The sequence below is a fragment of the Asparagus officinalis genome, chromosome 5 (assembly GCF_001876935.1).
Source record: "Asparagus officinalis chromosome 5, Aspof.V1, whole genome shotgun sequence".
NCBI classification, from domain to species: Eukaryota; Viridiplantae; Streptophyta; class Magnoliopsida; order Asparagales; family Asparagaceae; genus Asparagus; species Asparagus officinalis.
The window spans coordinates 48,490,413-48,497,107 of record NC_033798.1 but is presented as its reverse complement, the minus strand read 5'-3'; positions in this window follow the sequence as shown (position 1 = coordinate 48,497,107).

Genomic DNA, 6,695 nt, shown 5'->3' with positions numbered 1-6,695 from the left:
GGCAGGAAAAAGAGTTTTTTGGCGGACGGGTTCCAGGGGACGCTCGCCGGATGGAGAGAGGGAAGAGATTGTTTAGTGGGCGGTGGGGAAAGTTGGGGAAAAAGAGAAGGAGAGAGGGAAAGAAGAGAGAGAGGAAAAAAGAATAATTATATATATATACTATAATATATAATTTATATAAATAATAGAGAGAGAAAGAGAGAAGAAGAGAGAGAGAGGAGAAAAACGCCTTAATAATCAACTTAAGTTGGAACCGTCCCACTAAGTTTTTTAATCATTGAATGATCGATTGAATTTTGAGCCCTACAATTTACATGGGAAATGATTCCCGCCCTTCCCGTTTGAAAACTTGAATCTAACATTATTCTAAACCTAACAACCCAAATTTGGGGTGAAACCCGTCCCCGTGGTTTGACCTTCAAATTACCACTCCGTAAAATTTGTTTAACGTTTTTCGAAAATGAAAATAAGAGACTTTTTTTACGAATGGCTCGACGGAGGGTCCCAAACCATGACGGCGTTCACCCAAAAAATTTTTGGTGTGGGGTTTTGGGTTTTTTAAGCAATATGTAGATTCAAGTTTTTAGCAAGGCGGATTCCCATCCATAAATAGGCTTTCAAATCAAGTGATCATCAATAATAAGAAACACTTAATTGACCGTGCCCACTTAAAGGTTTGAACAAAATAAGTTTTCTCTCTCTCTTCTCTCTCTCCTCTTTTCTCTCTCTTCCTTCTCTCTCCTTCTCTCTCGATATATATATATATTATATTATATATTATTATATTATATATATAATATATATATTTTATGAAAATAAATTAAGGGTAGGAAAATAAACAACGAAAAATAAATTACTTATATTAAAAAATCAAATAATTACGGGATAGATATCTACAAATTAAAACATACTTATTGTGCTATTACAACAGTTGATACGGAATACTCGAAATATACACATATTGTACAATTAAACGAGAATAATTAATAAATAAAATATATTTACTTACATTTAAAATTAAATAATTATAGAAGAATTAGTTACATAATAAAACATACCAGCTGTACTAATACAACCGATAATATGCAATAAAAGAAATAATACAATAAATTGTACAAATAATACGTAATTAATAATACAACGTATTATACAAAAATATACGTAATAATAATAATAATAATATCACATATTATTCAAAATGATACGTAATAGTATCGGTAACACAACAGATAAATTCTAAAAATTTTTACTGCACTAAATAAATTTATAAATATTAAAATAATTTAAATAAATATAAAACTTAGACTTTAATCATAAAAAATTGTAGAAGTTTGAGAAAAATATAAATACTCTTTAAAAATCATAATTAAATAGTTTAAAATACTAAAAAATATTTAACTAGTATAAAAAAATTTTGGTCTTCACATTATACCCCCCTTAAAACAAATTCCGTCCTCGGAATTAAAACAAAATTAATGCAGAAAGAATCCAAGGACAGAGATATGGAACGATATCCATAAACAGAGGAGAATGTAACATAAAAACGACATAAGGTAAGATACTAGATGTGACAGCTAAGATATCGCTATCACCTTTCAAACTCACAACAAAGTCCAAACAAATACTATGATACAAACATATTTAACTATGTGAACTTATTATACAGTACTTGTAAATACATAAGCAATCTAATCAGTATAAAGTATAAGATAAGCAATTATATAAAATCAAAACAAATAGGTACAATATAAATAAACAATCATATAGAGTGAATCATAAAAACAATATACAAGCATTCATAGAAACAAAGCAGAAACATATTAAGTAAGAATAAAGTCACGTAAGAACAATAAATCTAAAGCAAACAAAAAATAAGTCAAATACAATAGAAACAGACAGAAACATAAACAACATAATAAGAAAAGTCAAAAAATCTAAAATACATAACAGTTTAAACAAAATATAATAGCAAGGTATAACAATGGTTAATCAAAAATAAAAAGAAATTTAATTATGAAAAACACAATCAATACATGTTTAAACTAAAGATATTAAAAACACAATGTAAGATATAAAATCAACAAAAACGAGTAAACTGTTAGGTCCTTTTGTTTTGATGATGATTTACAAATAATTTACATCTAATGATTGTTTGTCTAGTGTTTGTATTTTGTATCTATTCTAGACAAATAATATGTTGGAGGTTGGATGGAATCGAGCATTCACGATCATATCCAATGGAGGTTGGTGGAATAGTGGTTGAAGCCTTGCAATTCAAGTTGAAGATCCAAGTTCAAGCTTCATCCGTAAGTTTACCAAGTCGAGCTTATTGAAGACCTTCATCAAGCTTGGGTAATTTAGTTTAGGTTTTATATTATGTGTGTTAGTTCTTTAAGCTCAATTATATACACACATGCACGTTTTGGTTTTTGTATATATATATTTATATATATACATATATATTTTGGTTTAGCTAGATAGATATGAAACAATATATATCTTCATATATACTTTTATATGTTTCATATTCTATTGTATTTGGAAAAATATTTTGGTCTTGTTATATTAGTTTATAGACTTTAATATCAGTTTATATCAATTCATTAAATCTATAAAATCATTTTACAAAGTTTCAAAACTTGGCTTATGTCAAAACATCAAAATTCAAGTATCTTATGTTTTTATGTTTTGGACATATTTGCAAAATAATGATATTTTATAAATGGGAAGTGATTTCTGAAAACCAGTTTTTGTAACATGTGTATTATCATGTTTACAATTATTTTCCAAAGTTTTATATTTTTCTAATTTTATTTGCTATTTTTAAAAGATGTTTGAAAATCATATTTTTGTTTCGAAACAAGCTTATAACCTGTTATCAGTCGACTGGTCAGTCGACTGATGTGTTAACTGAAGAAATCACCTGGAATATCAAATAGTTTCTGTTTTGTTTTGGTCGACTGACCAGTCGACTGATGAGGTCATCAGTCGACTGATAAGGTCGTCAGTAGACTGATGAGCTGGAAAATGCCTCTAACGGTCAGCTCATCAGTCGACTGATGAAACCCGTCAGTCGACTGATGGCATCATAACGGCTAGTTTTCAAGAATTTTTAGTTTCTGTTATTTTGTCTTTTTGTGATGTTTTCTTGGTTTTTGGGGTTGTTTCATGAGCCTACATATACCCCTTGACCTCTAATATTCTGAGGTAATTAAGAAAGTTTTTAAACAAGTTTAAAGAGTGTATGTTTAGTGTTTGTTTTTCAAGAGTTTAGTTTGTGAAGAAATTTTCACAAGAGCAAAGAAGAGATCATCCTTTGGTGCTTGAGCTTTAACTCATCTCTCTCTCACTCTTGTCATTTATTGGAGAAGTTTTCTAAACTCAATCTAGCTTTACATTTATATTGTTTGATATTAATTCATTAAGCTAGTGTTTATATTGAGTTTAGTTGATTTTATTTACTTATTGTTTACACACACAACCATTGGGCTTATTGTATTTTTATATATTGTATAATTTGGGTTGTGGGGTTTGTGTGACATTGAGTGTGAGCTTACATTATGTTCTCATCCATTATAGAGAACAATTTATTTGTTGAGTACCTAAATTGTGAGATTCACTTTGTATTACACTAGTACACCAAGAGGAGTGTGTGGTGAGAGACGGGGGTCATCCCAAGAGAAGTGTGGTAGGTGGTAATGCCTAGAGAGAGGTTGTAATTCCTAACACTTGAGGGAGATACGACCTAGAGACCAACACTTGAGGTGGTAGTTAGTGTGTTTACAGAGTGATTGTAAAGTTTTTGGTAAGCTAGAAAACCGAATTGTGAGGTGTAATACGTTATTTGGGTGAGCGTTGAAAACCCGGTTGTATAGTGAATTTCTCCCCGGGAGTGGGGAGCGGAGACGTAGGACAGAAGGTCCGAACTCCGTGATCATTTGATTGTGTATGACTTTGCATTGGCGTTCATTTATACTTGTGCTCATTGCTCATATCGCCATTGTCTCATTATTTAGTTTGTCCACTATATTGTTTACACTATTTGTTTACCCTTGTTTATATTGCTTATCCTTGCATATATCTCATTGCATATCTTATTTGCTAGGATAGTTGTTAATAAGTTTTTAATTGGTATTAAATCGGATTAGATTAGCATAAACCCTATTCATCCCCCCTCTAGGGTTCTTTCCTAGTGGCATTAGGGTACTTTTATAAACGAGCGAAAAACGAACATGAACAGGGTCATATAATAAAATAGAATTATATAATAATAAGTATAAATCAAAGATAATAGGAAAAGCAATCATAAAGCAATTAGAATAATAATACATACAAAATAAACACAAATAAAAGAAAACATATTTAATTGATGGAATGATGAAAAGTAGTCTGAAACATAGAAAAGATACAAAGACAGTCAAGTATAAATAGCTAAACACAACTATTAAAACAGTTATACAATCAAATAATCATGTAAAGCAGTATACAAAATTTAGCAAATAAATAATTCATTACACAAATATTTGGAATTTACAAATTGTATACACAGAAATTAGAATGCGACAAATAATATAATTATGTAAAAATACGCAGCACAATGCAAGTGGAATATTAGAAGGTAATTGAACATAAACCAAAAAGATATGATATACAAAACAATACAAAGCAGACAATCATGGAAAGACAAAGTGATAGGACACAACAACATATAAAAAAATGAATTATATGTAGTATATCATATCAAAACAAAATATATAATTATAGACATATATCACAACAATAATTATCGAAAACACACACTTTATATAAATATTATGACTAAATAAGTAAAACAGACTAACCTGAACAAAGAATAAAATAGAAAGTAAGTATTAGAATGAATAAGAAACTGTATATAGAAAATAAGTAAACAAAACATAAACAAAACTAAGAAAGATGAAATGATTGATAAATTAAATCAAACAATGATGATACATGTAATAAAACCAGCTAGCAAGTTAATAATACACTTATATTATAATATACAATAGTAGACAATGATAAAGTAAAATGACTGAAATATACTAAACACAAGAATGACGTCATATTACTAGGAAAGCACAAGATATAAAATAAGTATGTAGAACAATCAGGCATAAGGACAATAAAGATTATAATAAGGTATACAGAACATCCATAATCACAATTGAAAATAATATTAAGAAATAAATATAGATAGAAACATATCAATACATATAGACAAACAAACAGAGGTAAATCATAATAATAATCAATAGCAGAATGAAACGATACACAATAATTATTAGCATATAAACAATTATATAAAATAAAGTAAATAATACAAAATCATAGTTAGGCTCAAAGAAACACAAATAAAATCAAAGTATAAAAATAAAAGATATAAAAGCAAAAGAGATAAATAAGATTCAGAAACATATGATGTGTATAACAAATATAATCATTATGTATAATAAGCGTTAAAAATGGAAACACTTACATAATAATAAGCATATAAAAGTCTGAATAATCATGGTTCTAATCATGCTAACAAAAATAAATTTTGATGGAAATAGTCACAAAATATTATATGATAAGATAGACATAAGAGTAAACACATGATTCAAAATAAACATATTATATAAAACATAATAAGAAGAATATAATTATATATTCGACAAACAATATGTGATTCAAAATAAACATATTATATAAAACATAATAAGAAGAATATAATTATATATTCGACAAACAATATGATAAATTAGAAGTATTAGTAATATTAAGAATATAATTATATATTCGACAAACAATATGATAAATTAGAAGTATTAGTAATATTCATAAATATAAATAAGATACAACAATAATATTCATGACTATATAAAATCAATTTAGATATAGTAGTATATTGTATAGTAGTCAAAGATCACATAAATACAATCAGCGTAATATACATAAATAAAATGTATAATACATAAAATATGAACTATGAAAGATAAAATAGCTTTATAAACAAATAAAAATATACAATATAATACTGTATTTGATACATAAAATAATATAATAAATAATATAGAATTCAATACAATCAAACGATACATAAGTCAAATCAAAGAAAATATAGTATAAAATAATAGTACATAAAATAATGATCGGTACGAGGATAGAGGAGAGATACAAAGAGAGGGTAATCACGAAGTGATGGGACAAGAACCGTGATAAACTCCAGAGTCAAAGAGAGATAAGATAGGGACAAAATGAAATCTATCAAGAAAATAGTATAAGGCTGTAGAATAGTCTCACGGATGAAATCATGATATGTATCTAAATTGTCTGTTATATTCTCACTGGTAGGAACTCGGGACCGTGACCTGTATGGGCCACCACTAAAACCTGTCACGCCCTGCTTCCTAAAATACCAGGGAATCGGGACACGAACAAGCCCATGACGTATTAGACTGAGGATAAATAAGTGCTAGACCCCTTCTTCTCAATCTAATACGCTAAGCGTCAAGTAATATAAAGCGAAGCCACAGGTCCCCGATCACAGCAAAGAGAATATAATAAACAACTCAGAACAGAAAGATCCATATCACAAATATAATATCATCCCAGACGTAATATTCGGGTCAAACATGCCCTTATACAAAATTGAACAACTAAAAACTGAAGAAATATAAAATACATCGATCAAG